The sequence below is a fragment of the Panthera onca genome, chromosome A1, assembly GCF_046562875.1.
Source record: "Panthera onca isolate mPanOnc1 chromosome A1, mPanOnc1 haplotype 2, whole genome shotgun sequence".
Taxonomy (NCBI): Eukaryota; Metazoa; Chordata; class Mammalia; order Carnivora; family Felidae; genus Panthera; species Panthera onca.
Genome location: NC_138339.1, coordinates 170,019,327 through 170,042,701, shown reverse-complemented (window position 1 = coordinate 170,042,701; position 23,375 = coordinate 170,019,327). Strand labels below are relative to the sequence as shown.

General features: G+C 41.5%; 1 protein-coding gene and 1 pseudogene across 9 annotated transcripts in view; one reads left to right on the top strand and one right to left on the bottom strand.

The window, feature by feature from the left end:
* The window catches only part of CLYBL (citramalyl-CoA lyase), a 264,498-nt gene that overhangs the window by 82,691 nt on the left and 158,432 nt on the right, over positions 1–23,375 (top strand). The gene's annotated exons all lie outside the window — the stretch shown is intronic.
* LOC132682414 (small nuclear ribonucleoprotein G pseudogene) lies at positions 17,446–17,808 on the bottom strand (annotated as a pseudogene).

Here is a 23,375-nt window from a genome sequence, read left to right as displayed (position 1 = left end):
TGCCCTTCCCACTAGCTAGAGAGTTCTGTTTCAGGCCTTGAGACTTCAATATCAATACTAGGTATAACTAAAAGGAAATTTATATATCAGTTAAGTATGGGGGATTTTTTCCCCCTTTGGTAGTTGGGGAAAAGAACTCGGTGGGAAAGTAAATTTTACACTTTTTAGGTTCAGGAGGATGGCAGAGCATTATGGAGGCACTGAGAGGAACCTGGACAGGAAGTCAGGAGATGAGGGGCACGGATGTCAGCAAAATCCCGAAGTCATCAGTCTCAGGTCCTGGTCCCCATAGTGAGTATTCCCCAAGTCCCCTCAGAGATCTAGAATTCATTCTAGAATTCTAACTTCCAAAATTATCCATATTTAAAAGTTGCTGCTGCAGTTTTAGATGCTACACAGGCAGCTCATTAGAGCTTGGACATGAAGGGTATGTCATTGGGGTCCCTGCCTTTGAGGGATAAGTTCACCAATAATTAACAAAGGAGAAAGGAAGCCTTTATGAAGTTTTTGCCTAGAGGCTCAAAATAAAGATTTAGAGTAATGGTCCCTAATCGTCCCTTTAGAGAAGGTCTGACATAGTATGTAGAATGGTGTGCTCTTCTCTGCGTCTTCTCTGAAAAAGATTTGCAGTTCTTTTCTAATCAACATCTGGACAAAATCTGGGGGCATGTAGACGTCTGAGACCAAGACCATGTAATAGACATCATTCATTAGGAAAAACTAGTGGAATTAAAATCTACTGTTCAGGTCCTGTTATTACAAGACACACGGGCATGTGGTAAAGCTTGATTTAATCACTTCCTGCTAGGCTAGATCTGGCAGAGAAGGAAAAAGACTAGGATGAAAAGAAAGACAAGAAGAAAATCCCCATAGACAAAGAGCCACGCATACTCAGTCTCTATTTTTTGCACAAATGTCCATTCCTGTGTCCCATAACCTTGGTCTTCTTCTGACTCTGTCTTCTCTATGTTCTATAGGAGAGCTTTTATTTTTTTTATGGATTTCTGCTGCCAGGACTCTCCCCAGACCTTGGGCCATCGCACTCTTAACGCCTTGCCCTGTTTGGCCAAGCTCTTGGAGCCACCCTCTTCTTTTAAGTCCTAATTTCTGTTTAGGGTGTGTGAGAATAGAAAGCACATGGGATCTGGGCATAGCTTGGAAGAAATCCAGAGTTGCAGATGCGGTACTCTGGCTTCCTTCTCTGGACAGCGGGTACAACCAGAGTCTTGGAAGTCTGGCTGTAACGAGGTTATGTGGACAGTGGGGCTGTTTGCAACGACCTTCACATGTTGTTTCCTCGTAAGTTTGTAACTCACTGTCACCTGCATCCTCTCCTGTGCTGAGGTTACCTTTCCTTTACCCCACAGGCTTTTAAACCTTGAGGTCAGCAGGGCAGTGGGTCAGCAAGTGTATTTGGTAACATGCATTTGACTTCATGTGTAGTAGGAAATAGATTAATTAAAGATGTTGACGCCATCTAACACTAAATCTCATGAAGCCTCACAGGGCACCGAAGTACCAGTCCATACGGCATATAGACAGCCACGTGCTTCTGAGCATTTTGAAGGCAATTTGCTTGGCTATGTATTTTTAAATTGTTGTTATCAGAGCACCCAGGATTGTCATGCCTTCATCGAGTTTCTGCCAGAGGGATTAGTGTCATTTCTGGGCCCCCACCAGAATTCTGTTGAAGCTGTAAATAGTCATGCAAAGTTGTAGGTTAAATGATTTGGGAATAAAATGTCATTTGATGTGACAGAAATGAACCCTCGGAGGCCCACACTTCCTTTGGGACTCGCTCTCACAGTTCTTGTGTTAAGTAATTTTATTAACGGAGGCAAGGAGGGGCATGAGGTGACAAGGGAAATATTTTTTTGCTAACATTTTAATCCTAATCACAAAATTTATTGTGTGTGGCTTTATACGCATTTGTAGCTACGAAGCCATGCAAGAGGATGAAAGTAAAAATGAGAATGCCTTGTTTTTCTTCCCAGGTGTTATTTAAAGCATTGTATGAATTGTCAAAAAGATTAATTGTTGTTGCTTGCAGCTAAACAGATGATAAATTTTAAAATTATATTATTACTGTGTGTCAGCTTAAAAGCTCTGTGTCCCAAGTGTGTCACCTTTTTCTGTTGCTGTTGACAAGGTTCACATTTTATAGCACACCGCCAGAAGGTGTTGACATATATTCAGATCACTGATTAAATGTTTTTAAAACGTGCCACTCAGAAACTAACCCTGATGTTCTATGAAAGAGTCATTTTGGGGAGTAAGATTTTTTTTTCCCTCTTCTTCATTGATATGGAAGAGATTTTAAACATTGCCATTAAAAAAGCCTAATGTGGTTACATTTTCCTATTTTAAAGTGAAAAGAAAGAGAGAAAATGTTTTTCAGCATTCTGGTTTCTTCTCCTTCACAGGAGGGAAAGCAACAACAATGGTGTAAAACTACCTCGAGGAAGGTGCTAAATGGCTACTTGTAAACACTCCTTGTTGGGTCCAGGGACCCCTGATGTAGGAGAGTCAGGGTGGGTCTGAGGTGGTGTGGGTGTGGTAAAGCCCAGTGTTGTTACTCCTTCGTGGTTCGATGCTGTGACAGTCCTAATGCTGCAAAGTCTACCTGCAGACGACTACTTACACAGCTGCTGAGCAGTGCCGAAGCCTGTCTGTTCCTTTCCATGCTGCAGTGCTGGAAGACACTGCTGGTCACTGCGTTTTGCGTTTTGTGGATGGAATGGGCTGCCCTTTGGACCAAAGGCTTCAGTGAATCCAAATGTATATTTGTTACAGTGATAAACATAAGTCCTCATGAATCAACATTTTAATGCTTTTTCTCTTCAGTTTTTGTGGGACACTGTCAGTAGGTGCTCTGGTTTCTGAGCACAGCACAAAAAACTTTAAAACAAATGATTTATTATTCATTATGGAAAAGTTGGATTTTTTCCCCCTCCCTGATTGTCAAGGTTCCTTTGTCTAGGTCAGTTTTGGAGTGTGACTTTTTCCTGCTCAGTACAGAGGAGGCTGACATTGCTTCAGTGATGTTGCAGAGGATGATGTAAGATGTAAAGCCCATGTCGAAATGTCACTTCACCCCAGCATGGTGCAAGCTTAGAGATGTTTCTGTGACAGTTTTGGGTGCCCTCATGGGGACCAAATGATCCCTGTAACCAAAAGTATATAGGAGGTTGCAAATAGGGAACAGCTCATGGCTGTAAAGTTACACAGCTGCCAGTTACACAGCATCTAATGCATATCAGGGACCCTGACCACATCACATATATGGTGTCATTAAATTCCAACAACATAACAGCAGCTATGCGACGATGTGTGTTTATCCCCATTTTAACAAAGGAGTAAAGCAAGACTCCATCATATTCCTGTAAGTGGCAGCCAGTGTCTGAACCCAGGTATGTCAGATCTTAGAGCCTCTTTCACATTCATCCAATAGCTGTTTATTGGTAATCTATTTAGTAGATACTGTTTTCATCACATCTGTCTTTTTAATCTTATTGATCTTAATTTACTTATTTTGGGCTTAAAAAAAATTGGTTCATCATTAAAAAACAAAGCCTCATGCAGAATTCCCTGCAAGTTCAGGATAAAACAGTATTCTGAGAGAGGCACCTGGGTGGCTCAGTCGGTTGGTGTCCAACTTCAGCTCAGGTCATAATCTCATGGTTCGTGGGTTCAAATCCCATGTCGGGCTTTGTGCTGACAGCACAGAGTCTGCTTCAGATTCCCTGTCTCCCTCTCTCTCTGCCCATCCCCCACTTTCATGCTCTCTCTCCCTCTCTCAAAAATAAACATTAAAAAAAAAAAACAAAAATAAAAAAACCCCCACAGAAACAAAACAGAAATCTGAAAGCCTTAAGGTTTCCTACCTTAAAGAAGGGGTGAGGGGAAAAGATTGTAAGATGCTCCTGAAAAATAGCCCCTTGTGGCTCCATCTTGTTTACTTTGGGCACGTGAAGATGACTCTAGAGCATTTGAGTTTATGTATAAAGACTTTGCTAGGTTACCCAAGTTGCTGATAATGTGGGTTGGCTTCTTAGAGGTGAAGTGAGGCCAGAGAGAGAGGGTGGCTGAGAGGAATACTTTTCACCATTGAACTCTTTGGTACCTTTCTGGAACTGTGAATATACTATCTTTTCAAAAGAAAAGGACACTTTCTGTTAAGAAGCTATCTCAGGCAATTTAGTTGAAGATTTCACTGGACCTGCACTATCATAAAAATGTCACAAGTTCTAAATTTATTGTCTTATTTTGTGGGTCGCTGTAACACCCAGTTTCTGTTTGTACCCTCATCCTTCACTTCTCAGGGCACCATCTCCATGGGGCGTTCTCTTTAATTGACCATGGCCTCTTGGTATACAGTCAGGTGATCTTTCATTTCTTCCCCTCACCTCTTGTTTTTTATTTACTGTGTGGATCTTTTTGGATGGCATTTGTTTCATGGGTTCTTTTCTCCATAAAGGAGATACGTTCACAAAGGTATCTCTCTTGAGTATATATGTGTGTGTGTGTGTGTGTGTGTGTGTGTGTGTGTGTGTGTGTGTGTGTGTATACACATGTATATACATACACATATATACGTACATACATGTGTATATACGTATATAACACATATATACGTATATACATGTGTATATACGTGTGTGTGTGTGTGTGTGTGTGTACACACACACACACACACATATACACACTCTTTTATGTGAAGCATTTGTTTCTTCCTCAATAACTCATCTTTTGGGTTTAGAGTAGAATGGAGAATTTGGCATCCCACTGGTTGGGAACTTTCCTGCTTTTCCGTCAAAAGGCATAAAACACTTGTGCATTTATGATAATGTGTAGCATGCATAAAGCTATATGAAATAAAACCAAAGGTTATGTATGTAGAAATACTCCTGTGTTCATAATTATCAGTACTTCCAGTGAAAGCAGTTGCTGTAAAGGGTAAAAGCATCTGTGGACATTACTTATGTCAATACTCAAGCCATCACTAAGTAAGTAAGACATCTTTATGCTGTTGATGACATTCAGATCTTTTCTCTCCTTCTCTGGAAAATACACAATGTGTCCCTGAGCCAAATTATACCCAGAAAAACAAAAATGTAAAAACCTTTTCGGAACTTTGTGTAAATTCAGTGTACCATCCTCCAGGTCTCTTTCCTGGTCTGCATCTTGAGAGGCCCCTCATTGAATGGCTCCAGTGATTATGAGGTTGTGGGGGTTGACTTATGACAGAATTTTTGGATTCTGTAATTTTGGATTATCTGTGCCATGTTTTTCTGAGACAAAAACTTACCTATCAATGGAATTTCATTGTGTGGAAGATGATGTGGAGGAACTGATTTTTCTTGGGCATTCAGCATAAAGACAGTTGACAAAGGGACAGTCTCATATAGTCAAGTTCAAATCTCTTATGATGTTATGTTAGACCAACACATCACTAAATTGATCACGGACTTATTTTCCCCTCCAGCACTGGAGAAGATAGATCTCCATTCCTTCATCTAAGTGTGAGAAAGAGAAGGTGGCTACATTTAGGGTCAGAGACTCCAGGAAAATGCATATTTTGAAATCTGGTTTTAAATACAGGCTTTGCACTAGCTCCCCACACAGGATGAGAGGCTCAGAAGACCTGAGAGACTTTTATAGACTGATTTACATCTTTCTTCTTAGGGAGTTAAGTGGCAGGCGGAGCCAAGCATACTGTTAAAAGGTTTCTGTTCCTCTTTAGATTTTTTTCTTCCAAGTGCACATAGTTGAATTTGAATTTGAGTACTTTAAAGTGCAAGCATGACATGATTTTTAAAGAGAGGTGTTGCCTTGATTTTTGGAGTAATGATTTTGAATACTCATTTACAGTGTTATATTTTATTTTTTTATTTTTTATTTATTTTGAGAGAGAAACCACGAGCAGGGGAGGGGCAGAGAGAGGAAAGAGTGAGAATCCCACTACCAATGAGGAGCCCGATGCAGGGCTCAAACCCACAAACTGTGAGATCATGACCTGAGCCGAAGTCAGATGCTTAACTGACTGAGCCACTCAGGCACCCCTACAGTGATATGTTTTATAATAAGACCTTTAAATATTTAAACACTGGTTATTAAAAAAACATTCTCTCGGGGCGCCTGGGTGGCTTGGTCGGTTAAGCGTCCAACTTCGGCTCAGGTCACGATCTCACGGTCTGTGAGTTCGAGCCCCGTGTTGGGCTCTGTGCTGACAGCTCAGAGCCTGGAGCCTGTTTCAGATTCTGTGTCTCCCTCTCTCTCTGATCCTCCCCCGTTCGTGCTCTGTCTCTCTCTGTCTCAAAAATAAATAAACATTAAAAAAATAAAAAAAAAAAAAAACACATTCTCTCTGTACTGGCAGTTTATCATGTTGGTGTTGAAGTAACAGTTGACCTTATATTAGGGAGTTGATAAAGCCTGATAATATGCATAGTTGCCCAAATTGTGTTTTTCCCAGGCTAGCTACTAAAATCTCATCTTTTCACTTACATTTGAAAATCATTTCAGAATTGTTTCGTTAGAATTGGACACACACAAATCATTAATGCATGTGTTTTCTGTTGCCAAACACATTCATTTGGACTCTGAAGCCTGCATTCTCTGTACAGGTTAAATTCACCCTAGATTTAAGGAAGCTCCTAGAAACCTGCTGGGTGCTTTGGACAATAGCTCTACTTTACTATAGAGAAGTTCTCAACTACCACCAAGTTTGTTTATTCCCCATTCATGTACATTCATTCATTCATTCATTCACTTGGCACTAATTTACTGCTATCTGAATAGGTGGGTAGAACCCTGTCTTTTTTTTTTTTTTTTTTAATGCTCTACACCCAACGTGGGGTTTGAACTCAGGACCCTGAAGTCAAGAGTCACATACTCTACACACTGAATCTTCCTGGTGTCCCTAGAACGCTGTCTTTATATATAAGGAGTAAAGGATAGTAGTCAGCATGTTGGTTTACCCTGCCTCAGTTTCAGATTTCTGGCCTCCAGAACTCCAGAACAACATTTTGTTGTTTAGGCCACTAAGTTTATGGTACCTTGTTAGGGCAGCCCTGGCAGATGAATACAGATGACAATATCATCCTTAGCCTTCTGTGTTTCTCATTGGCCTGAGAACCGGCCTCTATTTCCTAGCCAATGGGAAATACATGTGCTCCTTTTCAGCTTGTGTTTCTTTTCCTTCTTTCCTTCTTTCTTCCTGAAATAGCATGAAAAAAAAAATTCCTAGCAAGAACAGGTATGCGGGAAAGTTTCCTGCCCTTTCATTCCTGTTTCTCTTCCTAAAAAGCTATAGTTGAAAAGTTTGTTTTCTGTCTTACCACGTTTCTTCTCACCTTCTTAGCTTGATTTTTCTTTCTTTATAAGATCATAACCCCTTGTAAATTGTTACTCCTAGAGATTGCCTACCCCTCTCCTAAAGTCCTGACAAGAGATGGGAGTTTATTTGGTAGGCTTATGTGTGACTTCTTTTGATAAAAAGGAAATGCAGCGGAGGCACGTGGAGGGGAAGTGCTGGGAGAGATGATGGAGTGCGTGGTGGGCATGCTCAGAGTGTGATGAGGACAGGCAGAACGTGATGGGGCACGTGAGGGGCACACATAGGGTGTGATTGGGCACGTGGCAGGGGCATGCAGAACATAGGTGAACATGAGGGGGTATGATGGGACACATGGGGAAGGTGCTCCAGCGGGCTGTGCAGGCGGTAAAGACTGGCATTGGGGCAGGTGATGGGATGCACCCAATGTGATGGGACACATGGAAGGGTCGGGCCATGTGAGAGGCAGCAAGGGGTGGGGATATGTGGAACGTGACGGGGCACATGGCCAGGAGGCCAGAGCATGGTGGAGCACATGACAACGACATGTGGAGTGTGCTGGGGCACCTAGACCACGTGAGTACATGATGAGGGTGTGTAGTAAGGCAGGTGGGGAAAGTGAAGGGAATGGGACAGGCAGGAATTGAGGATTGGCAGTGGGGCTCAGGATTAGGGGAAGGGCAGAAGCACCAGAGCACGTGTCTGGAGCAAACTGTTGAGGTGAAGTCCCCAGAAGCTGCCTGTTGCTGGAAGGGTCATGCCTGGCAGCAATGGGTTATTTCCACCATCTTCTCCTTTTCCTTCCTGGGGAATTCACTATTATTTTTTTTAAGTAAGCTGTGCGCCCAAGGCAGGGCTTGAACTCAAGGCCCTGACATCAAGAGTCGTGTGCCCAACCGACTGAGCCAGCCAGGCACCCCTGCTCCTGAGAAATTTAGCCACAGAAAGACTTTGGGGTCAAACTGCCCAGTATCTGAGAAAACAAGGTTGTGTCCTTCACTTTCCCGTCACTGAATCCACAACATCTGCTACCACGTTGTGCAGAGGCGAACGGCCTGGGATTCCACCCCCTTCTGCCGGTTCCCTGGGTCCTTACACTCTTTGCCCCCTCAAGGGCCTGACTCCTTTCAGAATATCCCGTCTCTTTGCATCGGTCTTGCTGTGACTACCGAATCCTTTCTTCAGCTTCTCTGTGTCCTAAAATTTCCCACCTAAAAACAAATATGCCTCCCTTTGTCCCACATCGTACTCCTGCTACAGGTGGTTCCATTACTACTCTCCACAGAAAAGCTCTTCAAAAGTTTTACAAACTGTAAACTCTTCAACTGTTCTGTTTCCAGCCCCTCACCCTCCATTTTCTTTTGAGCCCACTTCAATACCACTTTCTCCTTGCTCCATGCCACCAAGATTGCACTTGCTGCCAAACCCAGCAGACACCTTTGTCCTCAGATGACTGGATTCTTGTCAGCATTTGACAAATTTCGCTTCGGTGACCTTTAAACGCTTCTCTTGGCTTCTGTATCAGTTTCCTATCGTTGTGGTAATAGGTTCCCACAAAACTGGCTGTTTAGAGTTAATACCTATTTATTATCTCTCAGTTCTGTAGGTCAGAAGTCTGACCCCGGGCTCACTGGACTAAAATCGAGGCATCAGCCTTACTGGAGTCTCTGGGGAAGGATCCACTTCTAAGTTCGTTAAGGTTGCTGGTAGTCCAAATCCTCACAGCTCTAGGCCCGAGGTCCCTATCCCCTTGCCACTTTAACCTTTAGAGACCTCTCTCCAGTCCTGGCACACAGGATCCCCACATCTCAGAGTTAGCAACCTCGTGCTGAATCTGTCTCAGGCTGGGAATCTTCTCGTGTCCTTTGCTGCTGCTGTTTCTGTCTCTAGCCAGGGAAAGTTCTCTGCTATTAAGGGGTCATGTGATTAGGTTGGACCCATGGAGATAACTCAAATCCATGACCATAATTACACCTTTAAAGTCACTTTTGCCATGCAAAGTAACATTCACAGATTCTAGGAATTAGAGCATGGGAATCTCTGGGGAACCATTCTGCCTACCACACCTTCCTGGGCACCAATCTGATTTCCCTCTTAACTCACTGGCTGTCTCTCCTCAATCATCCTCCTCTTCCTGACTTCTACACAGGGCCCTGCCCTTCTCGGTTTTTAATCCCTGAAAGATCCCAACATTCCCACAAGTTTAAATATGTGGTGTACTTACACAGGTGGTATATTCCTGGCCAGCATAGATCCTCTCCAGGCTTCTGTGCCCAGTTGCCTTTAACAGCCCTTATCAAAGTGTAGTCCCTAGATACTAGAATCAGTATTGCCTGGGAATTTGTTAAAAATGAGAATTCTTAGGGCATCTGGGTGGCTCAGTTGGTTAAACATCCTACTCTTGGTTTCGGCTCAGGTTATGATCTCATGATTTGTGAGTTCGAGCCCTGCATCTGTCTGCACTGACAGTGCAGAGCCTGCCTGGGATTCTCTCTCTCTGCCCCTCCCTGGCGTGCTCTCACTCTCGCTCTCTTTTTCTCCCTCCCTCTCTCTCTCTCTCTCTTTCTCTCTCTCTGGTTTGCCCTCTCTTTCAAAATAAACTTTTTCTTTTTAGTTTTTTTTTTTTTTTTTCTTAATGTGAATTCTTGACCTCATCCCTGTACTCCTGAATCGGAAATTCTGGAAGCAGGGCCCAAAAGTCTGTGTTTTAACAAGCTCCCCAGGTGAATCTGTTGTTTGCTGAAGGCTCCGGATCACTGGCTACTCAGTCACTCCACCTGGATGTCAAGTACCTGACTTTGGATTCTCTCTCCTACCTTCTTTACCTTCTCTGTATCAGTCTTCACCATCCATCCACCCAGGTGCTGAAGCCACTGTGATCTGTTATCTGCACACTGGCCAGAGTGATCTTTTAAAAATATAAGTCAGATGACTCCCTTGCCTTAAAACCCTCTAATAGTGCCCACTGCCCTTGAAATTAAATCCAAACCTTTGCCCTGCTCTCCAGGGACCTCCCTGCCAACCCCTCTGGTCGCCTCTTCTGGTGTTTCCCTCTCACTACCATCCAGATATCCAGGTCTCCTCTACAGTGTATCTCATAAATACCGAGCTCTTTCCAGCCTTAGGGCCTTTGCACTTGGCTGTCCATTGCCATGTCTGCCCTCCCGCAGTCTTTCAGGTGCCTAGCTTTTTTGCATCCTTCAGGTCTCAATTCATCCATCCCTTCTCAAAGACATTGCCCTGCCCCTTTCCAATGTACCTTTCACACAGCCCACCGTTCCCATCCCTCTTTCTCCCACCATTCACTTTCTGCTTAGCATTTAATACTGTAATATTATCTTGTTTATTTATGGCCTTACTCTGCTCCTACCACCACTACACTATAAAGTGCAAAAGGACAGAAACTTGTCTGTCTTGTTCTCTAATGACTCCCTAATACCCAGCTGAGTGTTTGACACATCACAAGTGTTAGGTAAATATTTGTTGAATTAACAAATAAAATTAGCTTTCTACCTGCCTTTGCCAGAACTTGGTCTTGTTTTCATAGGGTAGAGATGACCCCACTGGCAGACGTGGATGTCTAGGCCTGTGGGGGTCATGGCCTGCTGGTCTAGAGCTCCTTGTTTCTTAAAAAAAAAATTTTTTTTTTTTAACGTTTGTTTCTGAGAGAGACAGAGACAGCGTGAGCAGGAGAGGGACAGAGAGAGACACACAAAATCTGAGGCTCCAAGCTCTGAGCTGTCAGCACAGAGCCTGACGCAGGGCTCGAACCCACAAACTATGAGATCATGACCTGAGCTGAAGTCAGATGCTTAACTGACTCAGCCACCCAGGCACACCAGCTTCTTGCTTCTTTTTTTTTTTTTTTTTTAATTTTTTTTAACGTTTATTCATTTTTTGAGACAGAGCATGAATGGGGGAAGGTCAGAGAGAGAGGGAGACACAGAATCCGAAACAAGCTCCAGGCTCTGAGCTGTCAGCACAGAGCCCGACACGGGGCTCGAACTCACAGACCGTGAGATCATGACCTGAGCCAAAGTCAGACACCCAACCGACTGAGCCACCCAGGCACCCTGCTTCTTGCTTCTTAATACTCCTAGAGATCCTCTTCCACCTCTGTCTTTTCCAATCAGTAATTTTCACCACACTCCTGTGATGTGCATTGTATGTGACAACCATAATATTTATTAGCTGTATAACAAAATGTCATTGACCTTTGAAACATTTAAAAGACTTTATATTAAAAAGTTCATAATTTGGAGGCACCTGCATGGCTCAGTCAGTTAAGCATGTGACTCTTGGTTTTCTCTCAAGTCATGATCTCACAATTCATGAGATTGAACCCTGAATAAGGCTCCAAGCTGACAGCATTGAGCCTGCTTGGGATTTTCTCTGCCTCTCTTTCTGCCCCTTTCCTGCTCATGCGCACGCATGCGCGCGCTCTCTCTCTCTCTCTCTCTCTCTCTCTCTCAAATAAATAAAACTTAAAAAAAAAAAGAGTATTTAAAAAAAAGTTCAGGGGTGCCTGGGTGGCTCAGTCAGTTGAGTGTCAGACTTCAGCCTAGGTCATGATCTCACGATTCATGGGTTCAAGCCCTGCCCTCAGAGCCTGGAGCCTGCTTCAGATTCTGTGTCTCCCTTTCTTTCTGCCCCTCCCCTGCTCATTCTCTCTTTCTCTCTCTCTCTCAAAAATAAGTAAACCTTAAAAAAAAAGTTCATAATTCAATAATACTGAGTAAAGGAAGTCAGACACAGAAGAATACATACTATGTAATTCTGTTTATTTGAAATAAAAACCACACTTTATCAGATAATCTGTGATGGCATGAGTCAAGCTAGTGGCTGTTCCTGTTAGGGTGCTTTGGGGAGTACTTGAGGGTGTCTTCTGGGTGCTGGAAATGTCCTGTATCTTTTTTTAAAGTTTATTTAGTTAGAGAGAGAGAGAGAGCGTGAGAGCAAGCAGGGGAGGGGCAGAGAGGGAGGGAGAGAGAGAATCCCAAGCAGACTCTGCACTGTCAGCATAGAGTCCAGCATGGGGCTCAAACTCACAAACTGTGAGATCATGACCTGAGCTGAAATCAGGAGTCAGATGCTCAACCAACTGCACCACCCAGGTGCCCCAAATGTTTTGTATCTTGATCTTGAGAGTATACATGTATAATGTGTACATCAAGTGTATGGTTAAGATTTGTGTTACCCTATGGATGTTTTACCTCAAAAAAATCTAAATAAGTAAATAAAAATACCTTCAAAAAAGGGCAGGGGGAGGAAGTGTAGATTGGCAGCTGTTCCTAAGGAAGTGATGTGAAAGATCTGGGAGAGAGTCCCCTTACAGCACTGCAGTAGCTGACTTCACTCTGATCTACCTTTAAATTGGGAGCTTGGGTTTTTCTTTGTTTGTTTTTTAAAGAATCTGGAGATTGGACAGTGTTTCTCCTTCCCCTCCAGAGGCCCAGAGCAATGTGGCCGGGTGCATTCTGGACTGGGCAGCACTAACATTTGTTCTTCCTAGGGACCGTCTGCTACTTTTCTCTGCCCCAGTGGAGCTGGGGGAATAATAAAGCTGTTATTATTTATACTGCACAGCATTTTTGTCAGCGGTCTTTGTCATTGAGAGTTGTGAAGTTGGCGTAGGACATGAGGGAGTTTGTGAGTTTTTAATCTGGGTAGAAGAGAGGTAAAAGGGGCTTATTTTCCAGGATGTTGCTTTTCCAAACACTTGCAGTTTTTCCCACCCCTTCTCTCGGCCCCTTCCTGAACTGTGTCCTTTCACATGCATTTTAGTGACCTCTGAACTCCCTGCCTCCAGCCCGTGTCTCCTGGCCACTGCTGCCACCCTTTTGATCTGCCTTTTCTTGTCAGTACTGTCACCGTGGCTCCCAACCAGTGTCCCTGCCACCGGGGAATATATGAAATCCTCCTATTTACTTGTCAGGTTTCTCTATGGTTAGTCTCTAATATCCCTCTGACTTAAACATCCTGTTGTTTGAGGAAAAAAGAGTAATTGTTGGTCTCCAGAAGTACAGGCCTTGACTCAGATATCACACCTGGCTCCATCTCCGACTGCTGCACTTGGAAAGGAACCTTCTTCCTGCCTCCCTAACTTCCTCAAATGAGGAGTTGTTCTTCCTCTCCAGTGTCGCTGCCTCCTCCTTCCTTCCTTCTCCTTGGGGACTCTTAGGACACCAGTTTAGCCCTTCTCTCTCCTGGTTTTTTTTTACTTCCTGCCCCAATGCCTACGAAGAGATTCTATACACATTTCTGTCAAAAATGAAGTGAAACATGGACTTTGCTTCATGTCCACTTCTTTAAGCCATTGGCATGTCTCTCAATTTCTCTTCATTCCTAATGTCTCTGAGGAGTTGTCTGTACTCACCTTCTCTATATCCCCACTAAGTGGCATTGAATTCTCAGTCCATTAGAACATCTGTATCTCATCTAACGCTGCACCTGTCCCCTGGGGTTTTAAATGCTTTCAGAATTGCCAAATCCAAGGCCCCATTTTTCTTAAATTTTTTTTTTATTTTTATAATTTAAAAAAATATTTATTTTTGAGAGAGAGAGCATGAGCAGGGGAAGGGAGGAGAGAGAGGGAGAGAGGGACAGAGGATCCAGGTGAGCTCCAGGCTGATAGCAGAGAGACCAATGTGGGGCTTGAACTCAAGAACCATGAGATTATGACCTGAGCTGAAGTTGGATGCTCAACTGACTGAGCCACCCAGGCGCCCCAACCAAGACCCCATTTTTAATCCTAATACTCATTTTTTTTAAATTTAAGTTTATTTATTTTGAGAGAGAAACAGAGTCCATAAGCTGGGGAGGGGCAGAGAGAGAGAGGGAGAAAGAGAGGGTCCCAAGCAGGCTCTGTGCTATCAGCAAACTAAGATCATAACCTGAACCAAAGTCAAGAGCCAGATGCTTAATTGACTGAGCCACCCAGGCACCCCAATCCTCAGTTGACTTGGATTCTTGGTGTTGTAGATCGTGCCCACTTCTCTAAACTCTCTCCACCCTCTCCCCCATATTGAGGATGCTAATCTCTGTAGGTTTTTTTGTTTTCCAACATTCCTTCCTGGTTTTCTAAAAGGATTTGTTGTTCTTCATTGGACCCTAAAATCCTGATACTGCCCTTGATGATGACATTCTCTTCCTTTATGATGGTCTCAGAATCTTCTTTCAACCTGGATGTTTGTACAGCTCTTCAAATTTTGTATATACCAATCTGATTTCAGTATGTTTCTCAAAAAATCTCTTCCTAAATTTGGGTCTATAAAATGGTGCAGTTTTAATGCTTACCATGTTGTGTTGTGATTTATCTCTTTGCATGTCTGTCAATCCAACTAAAATTTGAATGCCACAAAGGCGAGACTTAAGTCTTTTTTACAAAATCTGTGCTTGATTGTTGCTAGTGTATGGGAATGCTGCTTGATTTTTTTTAATGTAAATTTGCATTTTCATGAAGTAATACAAGACTCAGAGTTTCTCTATTGAGTGCTCTGCCGGCTTGTTTTTGGTCTTTATCTTTCATGTTAGTGACTTCTCATCAAATGTCTACTGATCTGTGGGTATTAGTCCATATTTAAGAATGAGGAACTTAAAAATTTATGGGGAGTTCTTTGTGGGTGCTAACGGATGGACTTCATGTAGAGTTATCAGATAGGGACCTGCCACCTTCACCAGGGGATTGCCTGTCATCAGTGTCTGTGAGGCCTCTGTTTCTCACAGAGGAATCTTCCAACCTCTGACTTACAGGAGTAACCTGGCTGCCAGCATTGTGGGAGCCAAGGAGGAAGGGCCCTGAGGAATCCTCACCATTCCGTATGCTGACTTGCACTTGGTCCCAGTTTTTACCTCCATGACTGACTAACTCCTCATTGCTGGGTTTTACAGCCACAAGTTGGAAGCTGTTTTGGTTCAGTTTCTCCAGAGAGAGTTCCTTCCTCTCCTTTATTAGGATGGGAAAGTTAGTAGGGGCAGGGTCTTAGTGCTCTTATACAGATTTACAATCTGTTCAAACTCACAACCCTGCCTCCAGAGGTTCCAGAAACCTCAGTTCCTAAGCATTTCCAGGGCTGTTATAGAAAGACACTTGATTTTTTTGGCCTGCCACCCACCCCTCTTTGGCCCCAGTACTTGGGGCAGTTGGTAGTTAGCTTTTCATCTGCTGACTTTCCATTTTCCACATTTGTTGACATCTTATTTTTTTTTTTTTAACATTTATTTATTGTTGAGAGATAGAGACAGAGTGCGAGCCGGGGAGGAGCAGAGAGAGGGAGACACAGAATCCAAAGCAGGCTCCAGGCTCTGAGCTGTCAGCATTGAGCCCGACATGGGGCTCGAACCCATGAACCGTGAGATCATGACCTGACCTGAAGTTGGACGCTTAACCAACTTGAGCTACCCACGTGCCCCTTGTTGACATCTTTTAAAAGTGGTTTCTTCCATTACATCTGGTCCTGTGGATTCATACTCCTCCCCTTCAGTGTGGGTTCTTGAAAGGAAGTAGAGATCTGGCATGTTTCTGCTTTTGATTTTAGTATTTTGATTTAGTAACCAGCCAACTTTATGAACATTTATTAGTTTTCAAAAAATTATGTTGTTTTTTATTGTTGGATTTTAGGAGTTCTATATATATTCTGGATATTAATCCCTTATTAGATCTATGATTTGCAAATATTTTCTCCCATTCTGTGGGTTGCCTTTTAACTGTTTATAGTATCTTTTCATGCACAAAACTCTTTACATTATTGAATTTGATAAATGATTTTCCTACATCTTTTGAGATGTTCAAAATATTTTTCTTTTCTAAATGAAGTGAGCTATACTAATATACTTGTTAATGTTAAGTCATTGTTGCATTACTGGTATGAAACAATTTTTTTTTTTTTAATTTTCTTGATTTGGTTTGCTAAAATTCAGGAATTTTGCATTTATGCTTTGAGACTGGTCTGTAATTTTCTTGTATTCACCTTCTTTGGTTTTTATACTCTCTTCAAATATGTTGGGAGGAATTATTGATGAACTTTCCCTTATTCTATTCTGTGAAATAGTTTGTATAAGATAAGAGTTTTCTGGGGATGCCTGGGTGGCTTAGTCGGTTGAGCACCCAACTCTTAGCTTTAGCTCAGGTCATGATCTCACAGTTTGTGAGTTCAAGCCTTATGTCAGTCTCTGTGCTGACAGTGCAGAGCCTGCTTGTCCCTCCCCTGCTTGCTCTCTCTCTCTCTCTCTAAAAATAAATAACTTAAAACCTTAAAAATAAGATATGAATTTTCTGTTTCTTAAAGGCTTCTTAAAACTTGCCAGAAATTATCTGTACAACTTTTATATGTATCTTGACTATTAATTCAATATGTTTAATATGAATTTTTATTTAATTTTATTTATTTATTTTTATTTATTAATTTTATTTAATTTATTTAATATGATTTTTTCAGGTTTTCCTAGTTCTTATTGAGTCCCTTTTGGTGCTTATATTTATCTAGGAAATTACTCATATTGTCTGTTTTCGAATTTACTGCCACAGAGTTGTTTCTAGCATTCTCTTATTCTCTTCTGCACCTGTAGGTTTAGGTTTTGGTTTTTTTTATTTCTAATATTATTTATGCCATCTTTTAAAGAAATTTTTTTCTTTTTTTTAACGTTTATTTATTTTGAGAAAGAGAGTGAGCATGAGCAGGGGAGGGACAGAGAGAGGAAGAGAGAGAATTCCAAGCAGGCTCCACACTGTTAGTGCGGAATCCGATGCGGGGCTCGATCCTACAAACCGTTGAGATCAGGACCTGAGGCAAAACCAAGAGTCAGATGCTTAACCAACTGAGCTCCCCTAGGCACCCTTGTGCCGTCTTTATTTTGATCTTGACAGAGGTTTGTTTATTTTATCTTTTCAAAGTATCAGTATTTTATTTTGGTTAATTTTCACTCTTATTTTTTCACTTCACTCTTAAATTTTCACTATGATTAATTTTCACTCTTATTTTTATTATCCTGTCTACTTTCTTTGAATTAAGTCTTTTGCTCTTTAAAAAAAAAAAAATTCCTGAGTAGAAAAGCTAACTCATTAATATTTTACTCTTTCTTTTTTATTTATTTTGACTATTTACAAAAGTTTATTTAACAAAGAAGTTCAGTATGAAAATGCACATGATCTGATTTTTATATTGTAGTAAAACAGGTGCTATGCAGAGGGGACACGTGGAAACAGTTGATTTCTTCTGGTGAACACAGCTATTGTTCATACTCCATTCCAAGGCCAAGGTTTCTAACATGATGATAGTATTTCTTCGAATTATCACCATTCTGGTATTGTTCTGTTGCCCACTAGTTGCCATCTCCACACATTCATCTATCACAAGATTTATAAAGGGATTGAACTCCCACAGTATTTCCTGGACATGTTTGCCGCCATTTAATTTCAACGATAATTTCTTGTCTATAAATTTTTTCAACTTGGGCGGGTGACTTTTTCTCATGGTGTCTACTCCACAAACTCAGAGGCACCTCCAAATGGAATTTGTGTCATCCTTCACACTGCTACAGTGGGCCCCTATTCTCTCTCTTTTTTTTTTAAGTTTATTCTGAGAGAAGGAGAGAGAGCATGAGCGCGCACACACGATTGGTGGAGGGGCAGAGAGAGAGAAAGACAAAAATCCCAAGCAGGCTCTGTGCTGTCAGCGCAGAGCCCTCTGTGAGGCTCAATCTCACAAACTGTGAGATCATGACCTGAGCTGAGATCAAGAGTTGGATGCTTAAATGGCTGAGCCACCCAGGCATCCCCTTTTTTACTCTCTTTCTTTCTTTCTTTCTTTTTTAATGTTTATTTATTCTTGAGACAGAGACAGAGCATGAACAGGGGAGGGGCAGAGAGAGGGAGATACAGCATCTGAAACAGGCTTCAGGCTCTGATTGGTCAGCAAAGAGCCCGACGTGGGGCTCAAACCCACGAACTGTGAGATCATGACCTGAGCTGAAGTGGGTGCTTAACCGACTGAGCCACCCAGGCGCCCCTACTCTTTCTTTTTTAATACATTCATTTAAGCTTGTAAATTTCCCCCTAAGAACTACCTTAGGTGTGTTTTACAGGCTTAGGTATGTAATGTTTCATTTTTACTATATTTTAAATATTTCCCTTTAATTATAATTTTTCTGATTCATGGATTATTTAAAAGTATGTGTTTGAGTTTTCAGAATTACTGACTTCAAACTTCGTTGTACTGTGGTGAGAGAATTCAGTTTGTACAAGATTGGCTAGTATTTCCTGATACTTCTTTTCTGGCCTTGTAAGTCATCACATTTTGTAAATGTTCCATGTGTACTTTAAAAGAATGTGTATTCTTTAATTATTGAGTGAAGAAATATTTGTATATTCATTAGTGCTTATTAATTTCCTCTTCAAACACTCCATTCTTACTAAATTTTTGTCTTTTATTTTTTTCAAATTTTTATTTATTTATTTATTTTTATTAGAAGTAGGCTCCAAACCCACCATGGGACTTTGAACTCATGACCCTGAAATCAAGAGTTGCATGCTCCACTGACTGATCCCGCCAGGCGCCCTCTTTTACTATTTTTATGTACCATTCTGTTGGGTCTATTTTCCTTCATTTCCTGCTTTTAATTGGATTTACTAAGCTTTATTCCTTCAATTTTTGTTTTTTTGTTTCTTTATATTGATTTTCAAGTTGTATATTCTAGTTTTTTCTTTTGGTGATTACTTTTATAATTTTAATGTGTACATATATATTTTAAAATATATATATATATATTTTTTGGGGTGCCTGGGTGGCTCAGTCGGTTAAGCATCTCACTTAGGCTCGGGTCATAATCTCATGGTTTGTGAGTTCAGCCCCACATTGGGCTCTGTGCTGACAGCTCGGAGCCTGGAGCCTTCTTTGGATTCTGTGTCTCTGTCTCTCTCTCTGCCCCTCCCCTGCTCACGCTCTGTCTCTCTCTGTCTCTCAATAGTGAATAAACATTAAAAAAAATTTTTTTTTAATGTAAAAAATATATATGTATGTATATACTTTTTTTTTCTTTTTTTTTTTTTTTACATTTATTCACCTGAGAGAGAGACAGCATGAGCAGGGGAGGGACAGAGAGAGAGACACACACATACACACACACAGAATCCGAAGCAGGCTCCAGGCTCCCAGCTGTCAGCACAGAGCCGGATGCAGGGCTCGAACCCACAAACCACGAGATCATGACCCCAGCCAAAGTCGGACGTTTAACCGACCGAGCCACTCAGGCACCCCTAATGTGTATATTTGATTTAACAAAGTCTAAAGTTAACTGATAAATCTCTAATATCCTTCTGAACAAAGTGCTCTAATGTATTTTAGCCCTGATATAGTCTCCTAGTCTTTCATGTCCTCTGTCTAGTCAGAGCCTGCTAATTGTCTTGTTTTTTAAGTCCTTTGTTTAAAATGAGAGGACATTATTATTGCTGCTGCTGTTCTTTTTATAGTAAAGGCCCTTTAAAAAAATTTTTTTAATGGTTTTTATTTTTGAGAGAGACAAAGCACAAGTGAGCACAAGCATAAGCAGGGAGCGGGGAGACGCAGAATCTGAAGAAGGCTCCAAGCTGTCAGCACAGAGCCCAACATAGGGCTTGAACTCACGAACAGTGAGATCATGACCTGAGCCAAGGTCAGATGCTTAACTGATTGAGCCACCCAGGTGCCCCTATAGTGAGGGCTCTTTTAGATATAGTTACCTGTTTGCAACCTCTTGGCTCATCGTTGTTTCTTGGATCCCACTACCTTCTTCAGGATTCAGTCTCTTGTATTATGAAATATACCTTTGGTCACTTCAGTAAAAGTACGAGAGTAGTAACTTCTTTCAGCCTTTGTCTGGAAAATGTATTTATTTTGCTCCAATTTTGAATGATAACTTAATAAATTCAACACTAAATGTTATTTCCTTCAATACTTGGAAAACATTGTTCCATTATTTGGGGGTTTATTTTGCTACTGGGGAACAGCAAAATTTTTCTTTCTTCGTGAGTAATTATTTTTTCTGGGTTTTTGTTTTTGGTTTGTTGTTGTTGTTGTGTTTCTTAATGAGGTGTTCTGTAGGCTCACTGCCATATGTGTAGGTGTTGATCTGTGTTTATTTATCCAGCTCATGACTGGGCTTCTTCAATCTGAGAACTTAAATATTGCTTTCACTTCTGAAAATGTATAGTCATGAATCCTCATTCTTTCTGTTCTTAGACATTTATTGTAATATCTCATTTTGCCCTTTTTGTTTCCTATCTTCATGACTTCTGTCACCTACTGTCTGTGCCATGGTCTGTATGGTTTCCTTTCGTCCATCCCATAGTTTAGTAATTCTTTTGTCAGCTAATCTACTGTTTTACTTAGTTCCATAATTATATTTTTTTCTTTTTAAAAATGCTATTTGGGGGTGCCTGGGTGGCTCAGTTAAGCGTCCAACTCTTGATTTCAGCTCAGGTCATGCATGATCTTACTGTTTGTGAGATTAAGCCCCATTTTGGGCCTTGCACTGACAACACAGAGCCTGCTTGGGATTTTCTCTCCCCCACTCTCTCTGTCCCTCCCCCGCTTGCACTTTCTCTCTTGTTCTCTCTCAATAAATAAACATTTTTTAAAATGCTATTTGATTCTCTTTCAAATTAATTTTAATTTTTAATACTGTCCTTTTTTTTTAATGCTTACTATTCCTTTTTGGGTCATGTTAATAACTTCAAATGTATACTTCAGACTCCTTCTTAGGTTTTCATTTATTTCTAGTTCCCAGGTAACTGTTCACCCTTACATTGTACTTGCTCACTGTCCCACCTGCTGGTTTATTTCTTCACATGATTGGGACTCTTTATTGTAAGCTCCTCTTCAGCAGGGATTATTTTTGACTTTGGGAGTCCAAGTGCCCTGAATTGTGGATACATTTTTGCAGCACTACTTTGCATTTTTCTTCTACAAACCAAGACTCAGTTGTTTCAGGGTCTTGAACTGAAGTTAATTGTAATTTCTGTGTTTGTAACTTCCAACCCAATCAGGTGGTATTAACTTAATGCTTGCACTTGCTCTTAGCCTAGGTTCACGGTTTAGAGGACTCCTACAAAAAGCTTTGTTGGGGCGCCTGGGTGGCGCAGTCGGTTAAGCATCTGACTTCAGCCAGGTCACGATCTCGCGGTCCGTGAGTTCGAGCCCCGCGTCAGGCTCTGGGCTGATGGCTCGGAGCCTGGAGCCTGTTTCAGATTCTGTGTCTCCCTCTCTCTCTGCCCCTCCCCCGTTCGTGCTCTGTCTCTCTCTGTCCCAAAAATAAATTAAAAACGTTGAAAAAAAAATTTAATAAAAAAAGCTTTGTTTATTTTCACAGTGCCCACACAGGCTACTTTGCCATTTCTTTGGTGGGCAGAGTTCTTCTAGTTCCTTGTTCACGGATTAGATAGCTGTTTAAGGGGTCCCTCACCTTGCACAAGCCCAAATTGGTGTCTTCTGTCCCAGCTGGGTGTTGATACTCCAGCCCCTAGCCCTTGTTCCAGGACCCTATCCCTCTGTGGATTCAGCATCAGCTCAAGGAGGTCCAACTCTGGAATTCCTGCTGTTTTAGCACTTAGAGATTTCCCTTTTTTTTTTCTTTCAATCTCACTTAACTTTCAAAACCTTTTTTTTTTTTTTTTTTTTTTTTTGCTTTATATTATCCAGTGCTTCTGTGTATTTTAAGGAGTGGGGTCTGCATCAACTTAGGCTGCCATAAACCTATTCATCTTTGTCCTCCTCAGCCCAGAAGAGTAACTAGTCCATACCAGATGCTGGATGACTGACTGACTGACTGACTGACTGAACAAATGACTCAGTGAATGAATGAATGAATTTTTCACCTCCAGAAGCAGGTGGAAGCAATGTGCCAGTGAATAACACCTCCTGTCTCTCCAGGGGCACTGGAACAAGCAGAATTTGCTTTTCTATGAGGATATAAGTAAAGAGAGTTCCCAGTAAACAAAATGAAAAGAGAACAGGACTTCTTATGTGCTTTCACTGTAGTCCTGGAATAATGGAACATTTAACTGACTTCCAGTACTTGATATCCAAAGGCGGACAGAAGCGGACTGAGGAGTGAGTGCTGGTACCGTTTGCCGATGGCTCCATACAGCATGCTTACCAAGAGAAGAGATTGAAGAATTGCAGAGAACAGGACACTGGGCCTGTTTAGTTCTCCTTCTCTCCACTGTTTTTAAGAAAAGCGTGCCTTTGATGAGATATAGCTGTGGGGTCTTGTTTTCCATCTTATGTCAGCCACCTTTGTTAGAAGCTGGTTATTGATGCCATGCCCTGTTTTAATTCACACTTCTCTGCTAATCAATTACAGCGTTTATCCATTAATCAGGCATTCTGACAGAGTCAGTAACTGCTTTTTTGGGTTTTGTCAGGGGCTGCATGTTATCAAGCAAGGAATAACATTCAGGAGCTCACTTTAAAACAGTGTGACTTTCCCAGGCCAGTGGACTTCCGGAGCAATAAACATCTAGTGGGGATTTTGCATGGTTTTTTAATATATTTGGTTGATGGGATTTTCTCACTGAACACTTCATTAGCAGGGCTCAACATTAGTGAAGTGTGGACAGGTGTACCTCTGTTTAAGAAAAACAGAAACATCAAAAGGTAATTATTCCCATCACATATAAATGACTGCATTCGCTTAAGAGTAGCCTTAAATCATGAACTTCCTTCATTCATATTAAGTGTTTACAAACAATATCTTCTTGGCAGTGTGGTTTGAGAGCAAAGAAACTTAAAGGCACAATGTTTCCAGCTGCTACTAGTTGAAAGCCAATCAAAATTTAGAGCAAATATCTCTATAATTATAATGTGAGTCAAGAGGAAAATATTTTGTAAACAAAAGCTGAGTTGATACACACATTTCCTTAAGCCCATCTTTTACATTAGAGTGTTTTAAACCTTCATATCCATGTCCCCATACATGTGTTCACGCATTTAAGCACCCCTCAGGCTTTATAACTTGTTACAGCATATTCACATATTATAAAGTGTCGCAGAAATGAAAACTTTTC